Source organism: Coregonus lavaretus, assembly GCF_964263955.1.
Source record: "Coregonus lavaretus genome assembly, chromosome: 24".
Lineage (NCBI taxonomy): Eukaryota > Metazoa > Chordata > Actinopteri > Salmoniformes > Salmonidae > Coregonus > Coregonus lavaretus.
The window spans coordinates 6,289,638-6,310,503 of record NC_140011.1 but is presented as its reverse complement, the minus strand read 5'-3'; the positions used below and the strand labels follow the sequence as shown (position 1 = coordinate 6,310,503).

Sequence of the window (20,866 nt, the reverse complement as noted above, 5' to 3'; positions counted from 1 at the left end):
CTGAAAGAGGTAGGCTATGACATCTATATATAGGGCTATATAGCAATCTAGAACAGGATAATCTATTTTGGCTGCAATTTGAATGGAGTTGATGGAGAGAGAGAAAAACTGCGAGAGAGTGCTCGCGCATGCACTGATTTAAAGCAACGATATTCGAGTGATAGGCTGTTTTAAAATAGGTCTAAATGCATTGTGATCTGCGCTCAATACTGAGATGGGCTGTCTGTCCCCACCATGAGCGTTGATGATTCATCATGCAGAAGCCGTAAAGAAGCCAGATTTGGCCATCGCATATACAGTGCATTTGCAAAGTATTCAGACCCCTTGACTTTTTCCACATTTTGTTACATTACAGCCATATTTTTATATTGATTAAATAAATAAAAAATGTCATCAATCTACAAACAATATCCCATAATGACAAAGCAAAAACTGGTTTTTAGAAACTTTTGCGAATTTATAAAAAATACAAAACAGAAATATCTTATTTACGTAAGTATTCAGACCCTTTGCTATGAGACTCGAAATTGAGCTCAGGTGTATCCTGTTTCCATTGATCATCCTTGAGATGTTTCTACAACTTGATTGGAGTCCACCTGTGGTAAATTCAATTGATTGGACATGATTTGGAAAGGCACACACCTGTCTATATAAGGTCCCACAGTTGACAGTGCATGTCAGAGCAAAAACCAAGCCATGAGGTCGAAGGAATTGTCCATAGAGCTCCGAGACAGGATTTTGTGGAGGCACAGATGTGGGGAAGGGTACCAAACACTTTCTGCAGAATTGAAGGTCTCCAAGAACACAGTGGACTCCATCATTCTTAAATGGAAGAAGTTTGGAACCACCAAGACTCTTCCTAGAGCTGGCCGCCCGGCCAAACTGAGCAATCGGGGGAGAAGGGCCTTGGTCAGGGAGGTGACCAAGAACCTGATGGTCTGACAGAGCTCCATAGTTCCTCTGTGGAGATGGGAGAAGCTTCCAGAAGGACAACAATCTCTGCAGCACTCCACCAATCAGACCTTTATGGTAGAGTGGCCAAACGGAAGCCACTCCACAGTAAAAGGCACATGACAGGCCGCTTGGAGTTTGCCAAAAGGCACCTAAAGGACTCTCAGACCATGAGAAACAAGATTCTCTGGTCTGATGAAACCAAGATTAAACTCCTTGGCCTGAATGCCAAGCGTCACGTGTGGAGGAAACCTGGCACCATCCCTATGTCGAAGCATGGTGGTGGCAGCATCATGCTGTAGGGATGTTTTTCAGCAGCAGGGACTGGGAGACTAGTCAGGATTGAGGGAAAGATGAACGGAGCAAAGTAGAGAGAGATCCTTGATGAAAACCTGCTCCAGAGCGCTCAGGACCTCAGACTGGGGCGAAGTTTCACCTTCCAACAGGACAACAACCCACTAACACACAGCCAAGACAATGCAGGAGTGACTTCGGGACTAGTCTCTGAATGTCCTTGAGTGGCCCAGCCAGAGCCCGGACTTGAACCAGATCGAACATCTCTGGAGAGACCTGAAAATAGCTGTGCAACGACGCTCCCCATCCAACCTGACAGAGCTTAAGAGGATCTGCAGAGAAGAATGGAAGAAACTCCCCAAATACAGGTGTGCCAAGCATGTAACGTCATACCTAAGAAGACTTGAGGCTTTAATCGCTGCCAAAGGTGCTTCAACAAAGTACTGAATAAAGGGTTTTTTGTGCAAACATTTAAAAAATGCTGTTTTTGCTTTGTCATTATGGGTTATTGTGTGTAGGTTGATGAGGGGGAAAAAACAATTTAATCAATTTTAGAATAAGGCTGTAACGTAACAAAATGTGAAAAAAGTCAAGGGGTCTGAATACTTTCCGAATGCACTGTAATTTAACCGTTCCATTTCACGCCATGCTGTTCATATAAATTAATTTATTATAATTTACTGGTTTCTCGCAGTTATTTATCCTGGGAAAAGGGAGTGGATTTGGGCGGTAAACCACGGTAAACCTCGGTAACCAGGTTCCCGCCATTCAACCCTAGTGTATCCTTTCAATGCGTCTCAGCGCAATGTCCTGATTCCAAAATGTAAACAATGGAACGCCATAGGCCTACTTGTGTCTGTATGTTTGGTATCAGATGTTATAATGCTGGGCAGGAACAAAAAAACCTGCACACCCTGCTATAGATCTCTAGGACCAGGGTGGATTACCATTGTGGTAATCTATTGTAATCTATCCTCCTTCCCCTCTCTAACCCCCTCCCTCCCCTTCTGTCCTCTCTGTTACCCCACTGTGCCCATGGTTACCTACTTCAACCTACACAGATCACCAAACCTGGTCTGAACACACACACACACATTATTACACAGTTACTAACATAATGATTGGTCAGATGAACTGTCAATGTGGGTGCGAACACACACACACACACACACAAGACGACAAACACTGACTGACACACATCTCATGCACACACACACACCTTGTATTTGGAGGCATATTTGTGATCTTCATATGTAGGCATACATGTCCCTCAGGTGACCAATAATATGTCTGCGTCCCAAATTACACCCTATACCCTGCATCCAGTGGCGGCTCCTGAAAAAATTCTCAGGGGGGGGCAATTTTTCTGATGATTTAGGTGACCTACACACATTTTAAAAAAGATATGTCCAGCAACAACATGAAGACAGGGGCAGCATATAAGTCAATACCAGAAGCATTTATTGACTGATCTCAAAAGTGTTGGCTTACAAAAGCAAAATAAGTTATCACAGTAAAAATAATCAAGGGTGTTCTTTCACATTCCTCAACACTGCATAAACAATATGCATTTCCATAAAACACCTCATCTAATTGTGCCACAAAGTTGACAAGTCCAAGAAAAATACCAGGGTTGGTGGAGCCCTCAGTTTCATCTTTGCCTCGCAAAGCTAACTCAAACACTCCGCAAAACTTCACACACTGGATTAGCCGGCTGAGGATGTGGCGGTTCTTGCTAACCTCATCGTTGTGGCGGCGGACAGCTAGCCTGTATCCCTCATCCAGTTGAGTGGCAATGTTCACTCTCCCCAAAGCAGACAATCTCAAACAGCTATCCATGTGGGTCTTTGACAGCTCATGTTTCTTAATCTTTTCTGAAAGATGGTGCATGTCCGTTACACCAGTCGCTGTCCAAGCGGTGCTGTCTGCCGTGCCGCCTTCAGGGTGAAAGAGTAAGCAGGGGTAGCAGAAGACTGCATTAGCTACATCGCAGCCTGCTAGCCAGGTTTTTCGTTCGTACCAATTTTTGGAAAATCCTCGGGTGTAGGACTTTCCCCCTTTAGTAGAAACCTGTTGAATTATTAAATTTGGTCTGGGAGGTCCTAATTGTGTCGTTGCCAATTTATCTTGATTTGTTCGCCGACAAAAAGGAACTTCTTTCAAAGAGACAATCGAGTTGCACTGAACACTAGCCATCTTGACAGTAGTACGTGAATTGATTGACGCTGCTACCCGCTCTTTTCTTAGTTACGTTCATGGTTATGTTACGTATGACGAAAGCGCGTAAGTGCAAGCCCTCCCGGAACCCATAGAGATTGTATTGAAAGCTCTGATATTTGAAAAAAATAGATTTTACATGAGAGTCTATGAGAGACTTCTGGGGCGATTTTCAACCTGACTGAAATCGCCCCAAAAGGGGCGGGGCCATTTGAAGCACGACTTTAGCCTGATTGGACATTTAGTGGCAGATCAGATGTCTAGATTAGAACACTGATAACTACTGTTGCCGTGATATAATTGATTAGGAAAAAAATCCCTTCCTTTTCCCGTTTGGTAGTGCGTCGCCCATATCGCCCTAATGAACACACCGCCCCTGCCTGCATCTCCCTATAAGCCCTGGTCAAAAGTAGTACACTACATAGGGAACAGGGAGTCATTTGGGACACAGACTATTTCATATTAGAGTGGGAAACATAGCATAGCTTACTGTACATTTTCTTCCAGACTCCTTTTTGCCACTTGACACTCAGGAATTAAAATGTTCAAAAGCGTAACCCCCTGTGAGTTTCTCAGACATTCATGGTAATCCAAGAGCAGGGACGAATTGACCACCTGGCAATTCTGGCAGATGCCAGATGGGCTGGACCATTTTTTCGGGGGGGTGAGCTGGTCGAAATTGACACACACAAAAATATATATTTTTTAAAATAAAAAATGAAAAAAAGTTTCATGGCACATGAGCCTGTTAAGAATATATATAAAAAAAATCGAAACTCTCAAAATTCTACTCAATAGCAACTATTTTACAAGATATTTGATATGGCTTTGAGATATGGAGTGGCGCGCGAAAATGGGCCTATAGGTCTCATGGGTAGTCGCCTGCAAAAAAAAATGTGGACATTACATTTACTGTTGGATGAATACATGGCAACTAGCAGTGGGTATTATACTGTATGTGACCCGTTTCAAGAAGCTAGACTTACAGTACCAGTCAAAAGATTGGACACACCTACTCATTCAAGGGTTTTTCTTAATTTTTTACTATTTTCTACATTGTAGAATAATAGTGAAGACATCAAAACTATGGATTAACACTTATGGAATCATGTAGTAACCAAAAAAGTGTTAAACAAATCAAAATATATGTTATATTTCAGTTGAAGCTGGTTGAGAGAATGCCAAGAGTGTGCAAAGCTGTCATCAAGGCAAAGGGTGGCTATTTGAATAACTTTTTTGGATACTACATTTTACATTTACATTTTAGTCATTTAGCAGACGCTCTTATCCAGAGCGACTTACAGGAGCAATTAGGGTTAAGTACCTTGCTTAAGGGCACATCGACCGATTTTTCACCTAGTCAGCCTGGGGATTAGAACCAGCAACTTTTTGGTTACTGGCACAATGCTCTTACCCACTAAGCTACCTGCCACCCCACATACTACATGATTCCATATGTGTTATTTCATAGTTTTGATGTCTTCACTATTATTCTACAATGTAAAAAATATATATAAAAATATAGAACAACCCTTGAATGAGTAGGTGTGTCCAACCTTTGGACTGGTAGTGTATGTCACATGTCACTACTTCATTTGGAGAGGCATTTGAACATTTATTTTGTTATCAAAATGCATTTTTTTGGCAGAAATGCCTTCTGGAACATGTGAACTTTTATGTGCCTTAATAAAAAACATGTATGCCATCTGTAAATAAGAATACAATTGTTAAATTACGAGCCTAGTTGGTTTAGCCACGGAAAAAGACATGAACCTTCCCGTTAGCCATGATTGGGTGAGCTAATGGAAGGTCTGGACATGCCGAGATGAAATCAGATTGGTCTGCCATGTAGCGCGCTTCTGTCTATAACATAAGCTGCTCAGTATGTGTAGATAATCCTTGCTACCGCAGCTTTTTTGAAAGATATAACATTAGCCATTGAGAACTGCAAAAGTATTGCTACTGCTCTCAACAATATTGCTGCCCTGAATTTAGCAGGCGCTATCGACAAAGACCAGCGGGAAAAAGGTTTTATAGACTACTTTCTGCACACGGTCAGTGTGAACCGGAGTGACTTGACACAACGGGCCAAAAAAGCTGTAGTTAGCTACAAATAAAACAGAAAAAACATGCTGCCATGAAGCGTTCATCCATCTATACAGGTAAGAGTGTAGGTTTCTAATTTTGTTAGCTAGCTTGCGAACGTTAGCTTGCTGGCTCGCTAGCTAACGTTACGTGTATGATCTAGCTAACATTGAACCTAGTTGGTTAGCTTTAGCTGCAGATTCATACTACAGCATTTCATGCATGGTGGCTAACTATGGCAATCCGTTTGTACTGTAGCTATGCGTTGGGATTATGGTTCATTGTTTAGCTAGCAAGCTAGCTACATGTCTAAACAAAAGACTCCACTTTGCCAGATAATTACATGACCCATCAAGTTATCCAGGTGTGTCTGAGGGTGATTACGGCCATCTATTGTATTTCATGAACATGTGTACATGTCTAGACAATAGTGATCCATCCACTTAGCTAGATGTGGCTTGGAGGTGGTTATAGCGTTTCTTTCACATGACCCATCAATTTAGAAAAATGTGTCTGGGTAAGCATCTAATAATTATAAAATATTAATAAAATATTTTTATCTGGACACTTTCTATTTTTGATATTGCTACTATGTAAATGTACAAATAACCATTTCACTGTACAGTTTACACCTTCTGTATCCTGTGCATGTGACAAATAAACGTATATTTATTTGACATAGTGTATGTTTACCAGAGACGGTAATGTGAAGAACAACATGACCTGCACCAAAGTCAGATTAGGATATAGCCCAAGGACTAGATAAAGTGTATTTTCACCTGGACTTTTTCCTTATTGTAGGCTACTACTTTCACCACTTTTAGTCTTGAAATCTTTGGTTGTTTACTCACTCATTTTAATCCTTAAATAGACTGGTGGGGCTAAGGCTTAAGAGGGTGTGAATGATGCTGAATAGGTGTAGACAAAGAAGAGCTCTCCAGTAGTGTACCAAAACATTCAAGGCCATTTCCTCAAAAGTGGCATTACAAGTTTATCAACATTCAAAACAGAATTACTTTCCCATTGTTCCTGAACTGCAGTGTATGATATACCATTTTGTATCTCTGAGTCTACTTTTATCCAATGTCAAAAACACAATTTCACATTTTGCTACATAAGACTGGATCGAGGCGGTCGGTCACATATTTAGAGTTAGAAATCTAGTTCATGTGTTTTGAGTATCTACTTCCTCAGGTGTTGAACCCCAAATGTATTAACCTATGATATTAGTTAGTGCACATAAAGATGTATGTAATTCATCTCTATTAAACAAAACTAAATCAGGAAATTCTGGAGTCCTATTTTGACAGTAAAATATATGCAATCCTGCTTGGATGTGTTAGATTAAACAACTTTTTATTACACTTATTAATAAAGCACTATTCATTATTTTATAATATGAATACTCATTATTTGGGGGGGGGGGGGGGGGGGGGTAGTTGGCAGCGAGCCCAGTGATGTTGGCTGGTGTGGATAAAATGCCAGGGTCATATGAGGAGGTTGTGCTATGTGCTCGTCTTGGAGCGCGCAAACTGTAAATGTAGAGAGAGGAGAGAGACAGAGACGCACACACATTACGCCACTAATCCGCACGGTGTTTTGTTAGGAAACCCCCTCCTGCCACATGCTGCAAGGACAAGCCAGTCTCATCAGCATCCACTGCGCGCGCAAGGAAGGAGAAGAGCCGAATTGAATGCAGTGGGGAAAATATAGAGTAAGAATACGGAGTTTGAAAGCAGTATGAGTCCTAGTGAACAAGAAGAAATAGGAAAACAAGCTCTCTGGTATCGCATGGGGGACATGAACAGTGTGGACCCAGCTTCTACCAAACTGTTGACTTTCAACCAACGGTAAATGATCACATTTCGGTCCGTCAGCTAAGTGTTTGCAGCTACTATGGCCATATAAGTAGACTTGTGTGTTTATGTGTTATCTGTTGAATGCAGGTGTGTGGTGTTGTCATACGGCACTCGTGGCTTAGGTTACTGTCACTGCAGCATTTTTGTATGGAATGAAGAAAAAAATCGCACCATGTTCAATAAGCAGCAGAGATAAACAAACTCATTATGCTGTAGAGCTATTAATTAATTGTCAAAGTAAACCATGTAATTATAGTGTTATAAATCGGAACCTGCGTTACATAAACGTTTGAATTATTTATTTTTACGCATGTGTAGGCTCTCCAAATGTTCACTATATTTATGTTGCATTTCCCAACACTGAGTCAGCGACTGCTTGTGAATCATTCTCGCCGTTGAATGATGCTTATTTTCCTCTGCAAAACGCGATATTGGAGACTATTTGAATCTTTGAATCCACAAGTCGCCACCAGCCTGAAGTGGCAGAAGCGTTCGACTAGATACGCTCCGTTATGGGAGCTTCGCAGCCATGCCCGATTCCACCGTGACCAAACGTCGCTAAACGATAACACTATTTAGGGGCATATTTGAACGACGTCTTATGACAGTTGAACTGAATTAGTTCGGCGCCATTGAAACGTGTGTTGCGTATTGATTGAGTTGTTTGCTGTGGTGGTAGACAATGTCCACGAACAAACAAGGAAATAACATGAATTATTAATCAGAATGCTTTTTAGTTCACGGTAGAATGGAGTTGCATGCGCCAGGCAGCTAAACCCTGTTGAGAGCATGACAGCATAAGAATAACATTAGTGTGCTAGCGCTCAGAAAAACATAAATACTGAATTGATGATATTGAGATATGTTCTCCAAATTCATTTTAATCTGTAGACTACCAACCTCAGGTATGGCAAGCTGTATGTCATGTTTAAATTACCAACCACAAGATTTATCAAGTCTAAAACATGCATTACTGCAGCAAAATATGAGTCTCTCTCTCTCTTTCTCTCTCTCTACTCCACTAGGAAAGCAGTCAGTCAATGTAAGAATGCAGCTTCATCTGCAGTGACCCAGTCCTACCAGTAAAAAAAGCAGGATCAGGGTTTCCCCTACTTTGAATGCCTATAAGCGTGGGATGGTGTTTGGGCATGTGAAAGCCAATACTTCGACATATTTTTAAGTGATAAAACATGTATAGAAATCATTATGCTGGTCAAAATCAGCAATTTTTTTCAATTCACTTGTCTGCTTAACCTAGCCTTTTTGGTGCCCTAAGCAATTTTGTTGGGGGGCCCCCATCTCGCAGGCAAAACATTTTAGTGACCCCCCTTTTTAATGGCGGAGAAAAATAAATGAAGTTTTAGAGATAATTTAGCGCAAATCTAAACATTTTGCCATAGGGCGTAGAGAAAATGTTGCAGTTTTAAAGCAAGTTTGCTGCAATTCTACACATTTTGCCATGGGGTGGAGAGAAGATTTTGCAATTTTATAACTAATTTCATGCAATTCTACTCATTTTTAAATGAAACCTGGTTAGGGCCATTTCCATGTAAAATGCCCAATGAGCACTAACTTGTGAAGGTCATAGGAGCACATACAATTTGGTGTCAAATAAAAGCTAAGAGTCTATATTTTTTTGAAATTAAGGCATATATACATTTTTCAACCATTTTCCATCCTTAAAAATTAGGAATAAGCAAAGGCTTTGATTTCTGGTGAAACAGATGGAAAAGGGGTCTTAGAAAACATCTTGCAGAAAAGGTATTATAAATACATCAAAACACAATCATGTTGAAGTAAAGACCCCTGCCAACTAATATCAACATGTATATGTAGTTTTTCAGAAATTATTTGCCTTCTGTAGATTTAAGAAATATTTCCTAGTGTCTTGTCATTCTGTTACCAAAAACCTGTATACCAAGATGCTGTATTTTCTAATTTCTCTCCCTCATGAGGAGGGAGGATAATGAAAGTTCACAGAAGTAACAGGTTAAGGTAGGCCTACCAAGTAGTTATAGTGTTTTTACTGATAACAATGTGGTTTATGATTTATCAAGTTATTAAAATGCTATATTCTGTTACCAAATCGGTAACAGAATGACCAAAAAAATCGGTAACAGAATGACTGCAACTGAATTGGCTACAGTGGGAATTCATAGTAGTCACAAACCACAGTTGGGTCACCTGCTACTGTCCTCCATTTCACTGGCATGCTGTTATGTTCAGTTCATAACTGTTTTATTTATCTTTCTGTCGCGTGCTGATCAAAGTTAGTGTGTAAACAGTCTGGTCAACCCCTCCCTCTCTTTCTCCATGTCTCTTCTCTCTCTCTCCAGTTAATGTCACCTCTCCCGGCTCTTACTGACACCTACCCATGAGCCCCCTCTCTTTCCATTTACTCTAACCAGCCCTCTCACCCACTGAGCACCGACCGACACCAAATGTCCATGGACGTTGAAAAGTAGTAAAAATGTGTTCAGTCCAACTCTGAACCAATCATGGACGTCTGTTTCACAAGTTTGGACAGCACAGAACAGTACAGTAGAGTACAGTACAGTAAAGAAAAGTAGAGTAGAGTATAGGTCAGTACAATACAGTACATTACTGTGCTGTACAGTAGAGTTTAGTACAGTAGAGGCCAGTACAGTAGAGCACACTAGCGTAGAGTACAGTATCATTTACTGTATTGCACTGTACTGTACTGAACTCTACTGTACTGCACTGAATTATTCTCTACTGCACTGTACTGTGCTGTACTGTACTGAACTCTACTGTGCTGTGATGTACTGTACTGTATTCTACTGTGCTCTACTGTGCTATACTGTGATGTCCAAACTTGTAAAACATAGATAGCTGTGATTGGTACAGATTTGGTCTGGTCCGGATCAACCAAATTTGGTCTTGTTTGGGGGTGGACCTCATTAGAATAATAGCCAGTGTGTAGAATAATACCCAATCACGCAAAGGAGGATATTACATTTTTCTACCTTTGTGTACCTATTTATGATACATCACCATGAAGATAATGGAATTCATAATTATGTATTTCTGTATAGCATAGATCAGGGACCCATGATGTCATTCTGTTACCATCATTATTTTACCGGGTGTTAATCCACTTCACTTACGTAGTTTTATAACCAAAATAGATTTTTTCCAGCTCAAGGTGTCATATCATAGCTGACACCACATTCTTTCTGCAGACATCTTTGAATCTTAATTCAGAGTATATATTTAAGAGAGTTTTGGAAAACGTACAAAAACAGATAAAAAACAGAGGGATATTTTACTGTCATTCTGTTACCAAACTTTACATCTGCTCTGTTCTTCGAGTAAATGCGTTTTAGTAAAATGTTCAGTGGAAATTGTTAGAGTTAGATTGTTAGACTGTGCATAGAGTTGTATGGTTTGTTTAATGTTGAAATCAATGGTTTTTGTTTGGCCTAAAAATCGGAGTCTCAGCGTCATTCTGTTGTCGTGGAATTGCCGTTAGTGACTGACATAACAAGAGAAAAACTGCTGATGCGCATCCGAATTTAAAAATTGCATAGTAAGTTGAAACACTGACTATTTCCTAAAAACTTGGTCTGGGGCCTGTCATGGCAAGTAGTGTCCCCCCCTGCGTCACAATGGGATTCGAGACGCTATTAGCATCCGTTGCTATATCAACGGTGTGATGGGCTAATGCGTCAAATGTTGGAGATCATTACAGCCAAAATGCCATTCTTTTCATCCCTGCTATGGAAACAAAGCTTATTTCCGCAACAATTCCGCAGATTAAGATGAAAACATTACTTTGAACTACTTTTGGGTACCTCAACATTTCAACAACATTAAAAGTCATGTCTTAAACGGTTCTTAGTTTTCAAAATAGCAAAGAAAACGTGTAAACTGCACATTAACTTACCTTTCAGATCGCAAAGTGAGCTCCCATGAAGCTATTAACACTTCATGAATGTGCAAATCAGTTGAAGTCATAAACTGGCTCCTCTGGCGGGCATATTTTATTTTGAGCTTCCCTTGTCTTGTCTTACTAAAGTATGCTATTAGTCCTATTATGATTATTTATCCCTACCTCCCTTCCTCCACCACATGGCATAGGCATAGCCCAGTAATACAGTAGGACACTTGTGGTTGAACATAATGCAGGACACAACAGACAGTTGAATAATGTTGAACTCACAAATACCAAAAGGGATTTAGAACAATTAATTAAATAAACACCCCGTGGGAAAATACCAACCTGGCAATATTTAAGATTAAATATGAAAAAGTATTTTTTTTTTGTGGAACAGGTGTGTCATGAACTTATTGATTTGATATAATATACCCACATGGCAGTTATAGACTGAAATACATGAGTATAGGCTAACATCAACACATCAACAAAAAATACAATTTAGTTGAGAAAACAGAAGTATAAATGACAATCTCAGTTCTGGCGTGTGGGATAGAGAATAGGTGGATGCTACAGGTGGTCACTTTCCCTCGACAGGCAGCCAGTCTCAGAAGGGGGACTTGAAGAGGGAGACGGTAAAGTCCAGGCACAGCTGTTCTCTTTGCTCTTGTTGTTTGCAGTGCTAGTGTATGTAGTGCATCTGCGTATCACACTGTGCCCAGGATGGTATGTCAAGCACAGGTCCCTTAGCAGATTAGATCAAACCACATGACATTAACAGTAGCTGTAGATGATGTAATGAAAAGTGGGATATTGGAGGGTGGTTGATCATGGAGGGCATCAGGTGGATCCAGGTCTGGGGAAGGGATACGGTAGACGTCTCAGAACATGACAGAACCCCTAGATCCTGAAGAACAGGAGCAGAGTAAAAGGGAAAGAGACAGAGGCATAGAAGGATAAGGATGCAGAAAGAAAACACACAGGTTACAGGCAGATCCAGGCCAGGTTGAATTGTCCCCATATTGCTTACACATATCCAACCCGCTCAGGTCTACACCGAGCGGTGGCCAGGAAATCATTAAAATCCAATTGTTAGATGCTACCACCCCCTTCAAATCAAAACCAAATATGGATGTCAATGTTTGCGCGCACACGCTCCATTCTACTTCCTGTCTGTGGTGACATGTAAATAAGTTGCATGACGGGTTAGTGTTATACTGCTAGACCGAGATACAAAATCTCGGTCTAGAAGCTGGGCTAAGTAATATTCAAGATATAGCACAATTAATTGTACGTTTAGTTAACAACTGAATCTGATTTGTTCAGTGCTGTTCTGACGGACAGTTTTTATATCAAGTTTTAGAAAAGAAAGCAAGAATACCTGTCTGAGAAGTGTTAGTTTCTTGAGGAGGGGTACGACTGGCAGTCGAAGTTGGAGAGAAAGCAGCCAGTTTGTCAGACATAGGAGGGAGGAGGGGTTGGGGTCGAGTCGAGTGGGCTGGTTGTTGGGCAATCGGATGTCATGAGACACAGGATTTCGTCTGGAGGAAGAGGAGAGAACCAATAACAGGATGAAGAGAAGGTATAGGCAGAATCAGGAGACAGGAGGGAGAAAGATTCAAACAGAAGGGAGAGATGATAGGTTTTACATCGTCCAGATATGTTTCATTAGAGAAAGCCATTTGGACTATTAAGATGTTCCCCTTGTTTGTTTGTCACTCACCGTTTACTGATTGACATGGTTGAAGTTGCACTCGCTGCAGTGATGGTAGGGATTCCAGAGGAATGGATCTTTAAAAAAGAAGGGCAACATACTGCTTGTAATTGAGACATTATGCTAATAAATTATAAATAATAATAATTGTGCAATGTAAACATGGGGGGGGTTACTCTATTTGGCATGACAGGCCCCCTAGCGGTGTATGTTGCTTATGGCTAGGGCCGGCCCTGCTTCTTACAATGGGCTTTTGAGGTTCAAGAAAGAAAAATTGTAGGCGTTATGAAAAGTTTTTGGTCCTCAACCTTTAAGACCTCCCTCATTAGTGAGTCTACATAACCTTTGACTTTTCACCTCTGGGGTCACACCTTGACTGATTGTGTGTGATTGGGCAGTGGGTAGTCACCATGACAACAACACTGCGTTTCTAGTTCTGGACTAGGAGGAGGGTTAGGGACTAAGGTGTCATCATCCTCATCACAACCATCATCATAATTGTACTAGTTTTATTGATAGAAATATAATCTATTTATTCTAGACGATTCTAGTCATAATTGTTTTCATCATCATCATTATACAGTGGGGGAAAAAAGTATTTAGTCAGCCACCAATTGTGCAAGTTCTCCCACTTAAAAAGATGAGAGAGGCCTGTAATTTTCATCATAGGTACACGTCATCTATGACAGACGAATTGAGGGGGAAAAAATCCAGAAAATCACATTGTAGGATTTTTAATGAATTTATTTGCAAATTATGGTGGAAAATAAGTATTTGGTCACCTACAAACAAGCAAGATTTCTGGCTCTCACAGACCTGTAACTTCTTCTTTAAGAGGCTCCTCTGTCCTCCACTCGTTACCTGTATTAATGGCACCTGTTTGAACTTGTTATCAGTATAAAAGACACCTGTCCACAACCTCAAACAGTCACACTCCAAACTCCACTATGGCCAAGACCAAAGAGCTGTCAAAGGACACCAGAAACAAAATTGTAGACCTGCACCAGGCTGGGAAGACTGAATCTGCAATAGGTAAGCAGCTTGGTTTGAAGAAATCAACTGTGGGAGCAATTATTAGGAAATGGAAGACATACAAGACCACTGATAATCTCCCTCGATCTGGGGCTCCACGCAAGATCTCACCCCGTGGGGTCAAAATGATCACAAGAACGGTGAGCAAAAATCCCAGAACCACACGGGGGGACCTAGTGAATGCTGGGACCAAAGTAACAAAGCCTACCATCAGTAACACACTACGCCGCCAGGGACTCAAATCCTGCAGTGCCAGACGTGTCCCCCTGCTTAAGCCAGTACATGTCCAGGCCCATCTGAAGTTTGCTAGAGTGCATTTGGATGATCCAGAAGAGGATTGGGAGAATGTCATATGGTCAGATGAAACCAAAATAGAACTTTTTGGTAAAAACTCAACTCGTCGCGTTTGGAGGACAAAGAATGCTGAGTTGCATCCAAAGAACACCATACCTACTGTGAAGCATGGGGGTGGAAACATCATGCTTTGGGGCTGTCTTTCTGCAAAGGGACCAGGACGACTGATCCGTGTAAAGGAAAGAATGAATGGGGCCATGTATCGTGAGATTTTGAGTGAAAACCTCCTTCCATCAGCAAGGGCATTGAAGATGAAACGTGGCTGGGTCTTTCAGCATGACAATGATCCCAAACACACCGCCCGGGCAACGAAGGAGTGGCTTCGTAAGAAGCATTTCAAGGTCCTGGAGTGGCCTAGCCAGTCTCCAGATCTCAACCCCATAGAAAATCTTTGGAGGGAGTTGAAAGTCCGTGTTGCCCAGCGACAGCCCCAAAACATCACTGCTCTAGAGGAGATCTGCATGGAGGAATGGGCCAAAATACCAGCAACAGTGTGTGAAAACCTTGTGAAGACTTACAGAAAACGTTTGACCTGTGTCATTGCCAACAAAGGGTATATAACAAAGTATTGAGAAACTTTTGTTATTGACCAAATACTTATTTGGTTTTATTTATATAATTTGCAAATAAATTCATAAAAAATCCTACAATGTGATTTTCTGGATTTTTTTCTTCTCAGTTTGTCTGTCATAGTTGACGTGTAGCTATGATGAAAATTACAGGCCTCTCTCATCTTTTTAAGTGGGAGAACATGCACAATTGGTGGCTGACTAAATACTTTTTTCCCCCACTGTATTCACCACTATGTACTAGGCCTACATCCAACGAGGCCCCAAAATGAATCCTACTATCAAAGTCTATGATCAGTAGGCCTAACATGATTGTAACAGGCCCATCTGAAAACCAGGGCTTCTGCCAAAAGGATCCAATTTGCTAAACCTGGGTTATTTATAACAGAAATCCATTCAGGTCACAACTGTGCTGTGCTGTTGCCATATACACCCCTTAGACACATAAATAACACACTCGTAACATTGCTGACTGTGTCCCAATTTAAGGAGGTGGACCTCCTTCCCATCACACAGACACACACACACACACACACACACACACACACACACACACACACACACACAGACACAAACACACACACACACACAGTAAATTGGGCAGAGCAGCATAAAACATGTATTTTATGGAGGTTACAGGTAGGGGTTAAACTGTGTTTGTGTGTGCAGCTGTAAAGTTTGGTAACAGAATGACAGTAAATCTGTTTTTCTACGTTTTCCACAGACCAACACAGTTTAACCCCTACCTGTAACCTTCATGAAATACATGTTTTATGCTGCATTGCCCAATTTACTGTAAACCCAGTGACGAGGGGATGGAGGGATGGAAAGATGAGCTTTTTTTCATTAACCTAAAGTGGATGAGTGAAGGGAAATAGGGCGGACCCCATCCCTTTATCATCCCCCTCCAGGACACACCCGCTCTCCCTGCTTTCTTCATCCCTCTATCCCTCCTTCTCTTAGAGGAGAGGTGAAGGACAGGAAAGGGTGGACAGAGGATGAGAAAAAAAGAAAAATAAGACAGTATATTAGATTAGTCTATTACAGATGGAGGGTATTTTCTTCGGGAGCAGACCCCACCCTTTTCTACAGAGAGAGAGAGAGTGGGGGGGGGGGGGGGGGGGGGGGGGGGAGGGGATAACACATACTGAATAGATTTATCCAAGCATGGCCACACATAACCATTACGACCCCTACTCTAAATTAATCTCCACTAGGAGGAGAGATGTTGGCATATCAACTCAGACATACTCATAACATTAACGTTATGTTCATATTCACAGATCCACTCGTCTCCCATATTGTATCACTATTGTGTCACCAACAGGTCATATCCACCACCACACACGCACGCACACACACACACACACACACACACACTCACAATCACACACTGCCAGAGAGATGCTGTTGAAAGGGACACACACACACACACACACACATACATAACATAATCACTCACTCACCATTACCATACACACACAGCATAATGCAGACAATAGGTAGGCCTGTCCATGGTGTCAACACTGCAATCAGATGGTAATGGAACAGCAATGATAGGCTACTTACTGAGAGGGCAAGACAAACACTCATACAGGACACACACACATACATTCTGTGCAGCTAGACAAACACTCATACAGTACAGACAAACACACGCACGCACATACACACTGTCAGATGGAGCGATTATCTCACACTGTCCTGTCCTCTGAGTATACCTAGCAGCACTTTGATGTTATCCAACATAGTAGGATGACAGCACAGCAACATAGACACCATCCACCCTTTGATTGGCTCTCTTTGTCATCCACCACGGTATTATACTGAAATCCTTGCTGCATCTTTTAGCCTCGATTTCCAGTCTTTCTCTGGAATGTATAGTTGTAGGAATACCGGTACTATGCAATATATAGGCATTTCCATGTAAAAGGACCGATGAGCACCAACATGTGAAGTTCATAAGAGCATGTCAAATTGGGTGTCAAATGAAAGTTGAGTTTTTTTCCTTTTCTTATTAAGGCATATATACACTGAACAAAAATATAAACGCAACATGCAACAATTTCAAAGATTTTACTGAGTTACAGTTCATATAACTGGGAAGACAGATTTGCATCTGTTGGTCACAGATACCTTAAAACAAATGTAGGGGCGTGGATCAGAAAACCAGTCAGTATCTGGTGTGACCATCATTTGCCTCATGCAGCGTGACACATCTCCTTCGCATAGAGTTGATCAGGCTGTTGATTGTGGCCTGTGGAAAGTTGTCCCACTCCTCTTCAATGTCTGTGCGAAGTTGCTGGAAATTGGCGGGAACTGGAACACGCTGTCGTACACATCAATCCAGAGCATCCCAAACATGCTCAATGGGTGACATGTCTGGTGAGTGTGCAGGCCGTGGAAGAACTGGGACATTTTCAGCTTCCAGGAATTGTGTACAGATCCTTGCGACATGGGGCTATGCATTATCATGCTGAGACATGAGGTGATGGCGGTGGATGAATGGCACGACAATGGGTCTCATTATCTCGTCACGCTATCTCTGTGCATTCAAATTGCCATCGATAAAATGCAATTGTTTTCGTTGTCCGTAGCTTATGCCTGCCCATACCATAACCCCATCGCCACCATGGGGCACTCTGTTTACAACGTTGACATCAGCAAACCGCTCGCCCCCACACAACACCATACATGCTGTCTGCCATCTGCCCGGTACAGTTGAAACCAGGATTCATCCGTGAAGAGCACACTTCTCCAGTGTGCCAGTGAACACTTATATTTAGTTTGGGAGAAATTATGAGTTTAATAAACATTGCCTTGTGCCTTCCCAGCAAACTGGGAACATTCCCAGAACATTAGCTAAGAATCCCATTAAATTCTATTTAGGGTTTTATCTAACATTAGGATAATAATAATTACGTTTTAAATGAAATATGTTTGGAATGTTCTTATAACATTCACTAAAATGTTGTGCACAACATCTGTAACAACCACCACAGAACATTCCAAAAAGTTATTATGAGGTTTCCAGGTAATGTAATAACACAATGTGGGAAAAGTCTGGTGCGAACATTGTAGAGACATCACAAAAGATATGTTCCCAAAACACAAAAAAACTGTCCAGTTGTGCAGATGATTATACAATGTTTCTTTTAGGGTGCAAAAAACATTCACCTGATGTTACAAGAACGTTCCCAGAAATCTTAAATTAAAATGCCATATCTCTCTATATCACCTACAATACAGTCCTCAAATGTGAATTGCCATTACATTTGGAGATAAACATATTTCACCCTGCTTTAAGGAGCTACACATTTGCATACTGAGACTGTTGTGGTAATATTAAGTAAAACTTAAATATAACATTTTCTAAATGTTCTTGAAATGTTCTGAGGATCTCCAAGACAAGGTCAAATGTATATAGCGTGAACATCAATGGAATATTATGTTAAACTTAAAACAAATATGCTATAAACGTCATAAAAACATACTTATTTGGAAATTGTGGAACATTGTGCAACACACGAGCCAGCCAGAGAACTGTATCACATCATCACTAATGGCACTGACCAATCTTCTACCAGACCGAAATTTTAAAGTTTTGTAGGCTAAATGTCCATGCAAAGTTTAGGTTCCAACGGGTCATTGCTGTATCCTACAGAAAATGTCATCTTGGTTGTCAAAAAGTTATAAGATAAAGGATTCACACGCGGGTATAAATTACTACTAAAGATAATAGGACACACAAGCGACTATAAATGAGTCAACATCTACTTTATGAAATTACAGCCTGATGCGCTCGCATCTGTGAATTCAACATCAATTGTGCTGCTTTTGTGTGTCTCGTTCAAAGCTCGTAGAGGAGGGAAAGTGTACAGACACAGTCTTAGCTAGGCTACTAAAGTGTTGCATTCTGGCTTCGGTTTTTAAAGCTTGACAGTGAATAACCAAAAAACGAAACCTGCAACAAAACACCATGCAAAGGAGAAACATGTAGGCCTATTAGAGCAACATTTGAGCAGTAGCCTAGGCTGGCTACTCAACTACAAGACATTTTGAGTGCACCATACAGCAATGCTGCATTCAACTGCACCGGTGATCCATGCAGTGCAAAAAACGTTAAACCATGTTTTAGGTTAACATTTTACAACAACCTAGCTACGTTTTTGTTATATGGAGTTATTAAAATACTTTTTTATTAGGGTCGCAGCATATTATGCACATCTGCAAGCATAGCAGCAAAGGCTGGACAAATATGATTTATCTCTTCTTTTGTTTTAATATGTTAAAATGCTATATACAGCATCCTATGCACATAAGTGGACATTATAAAGGGCCATATTTTTTCAAATAAAACAATGGCCAGTTTGGGTCGCATTTGTATCAACTTATTTTTGTAAAATAAATAAATAAAATATTGTTTTTTTCAATATGGCCCGTATGCTGATTGAGTTTGACACCCCTGCTTTAAAGAACTTAGACCAGGTGTTCTGTCAACATTCTTACAAGAACGGGAAGCATTGAAATAGCACACATAGAACATATATACCGCTTCTTATACTTGCTTTCAATGAGAATGACATATCTATAACATAATATTTTTGTATGTGAATTTGGTCAGGTCGCCCAAAAAGTGAGCATATTTTGTGTTTTGGGAACCTATCTCTTGTAATGTACCCACACTGTTCCCACAACCTAATTAAATGTTCTGGGAACCTTTAAAGAACTCTGAAAGGCCTATTCTGTCAACATTCTTGCAAAATCAAAGGAATGTTTTATGCACCCTGATAAAGACATTATCTGAATGGCAGTACAACTGGACAGTTTTAGTGTTTTGGGAACCAAGCTTTTGTCATATCCCCACAATGTTCCAACAACGTAAAGAAACGTTCTGGGAACCTGTAGCCCTTTCCTGCAGTCAAATTACCAAATTGCCGTCTAGTGGCCTCATGGGTGGAATGTTATTAATATTTTTCATAATTTTATAATTCATTTAAAAAAGTCAAACGGTTTTGTTATATTTCAGTCTTCTCTGATGTATATAAAGTGTAATATTGGGATGCAAACTCAAAATGTAATACATTTCAACTCTATATCTGACATGGTACAGGTGCCCTTTTTTTTTTTTTAAGCCCATAACACTGTGTATGAGGTGTATACTTCTGTTTCAAAGTAGATTTGTTCAAGACTATGAAGAAACACTCTGTGTGATCCTGATTTAGCCCACTGCGGTAAAAGGTTAAAGAACAGACCACATGTGTTCTAGGAACATTCTTGGAACATCAGGTGAATGTTTTTTGCACCCTAAAAGAAACACAGTATAATCATCCGCACAACTGGACAGTTTTTGTGTGTTGGGAACATATATTTTGTGATGTCCCCACAATGTTCTCACCAGACTGTTCCCACAATCTAATGAAACATTATAGGAACCTTTAAAGAACAGACAAAATGTGTTCTAGTAACGTTCTTGCATCATCAGGCGAATGTTTTATACAAACATTCTATAATCATCAGCACGACTGGACAGTTTTTGTGTTATAAGAACATTTGCTGCGACCTAATGAATGTTCTGGGAACTGTCACAGAACCAATTTTGGTTTGCTGGGTTATAACTCTGTTACCAAAAACCTACATATCTTTAAGATATTTTCTCATTTCTCTCCTTCATGAGGAGGGAGGATATGAAACTTCACTGAAGTAACAAATAAAGTAGGCCTACCAATTAGTTTGAATGTTTTTACTGATATAAATGTTGTTTATTAATTATTAAGTGATTAACACTCGTAATTATGTTAGCAATTGAATTGGCTACAATGGGAAATCATAGTAGTCACAAACCACAATTGGGTCACCTGCTACTGTCCTCCCTTCCACTGGCATACTGTTA

The 20,866-nt window shown here is 40.6% G+C and overlaps 1 protein-coding gene across 1 annotated transcript in view; it reads left to right on the top strand.

The window, feature by feature from the left end:
- The window catches only part of LOC311099376 (GTPase-activating Rap/Ran-GAP domain-like protein 3), a gene marked incomplete at its 5' end in the record, with an annotated part of 169,741 nt that overhangs the window by 55,581 nt on the left and 93,294 nt on the right, over positions 1 to 20,866 (top strand). The window lies entirely within an intron of this gene.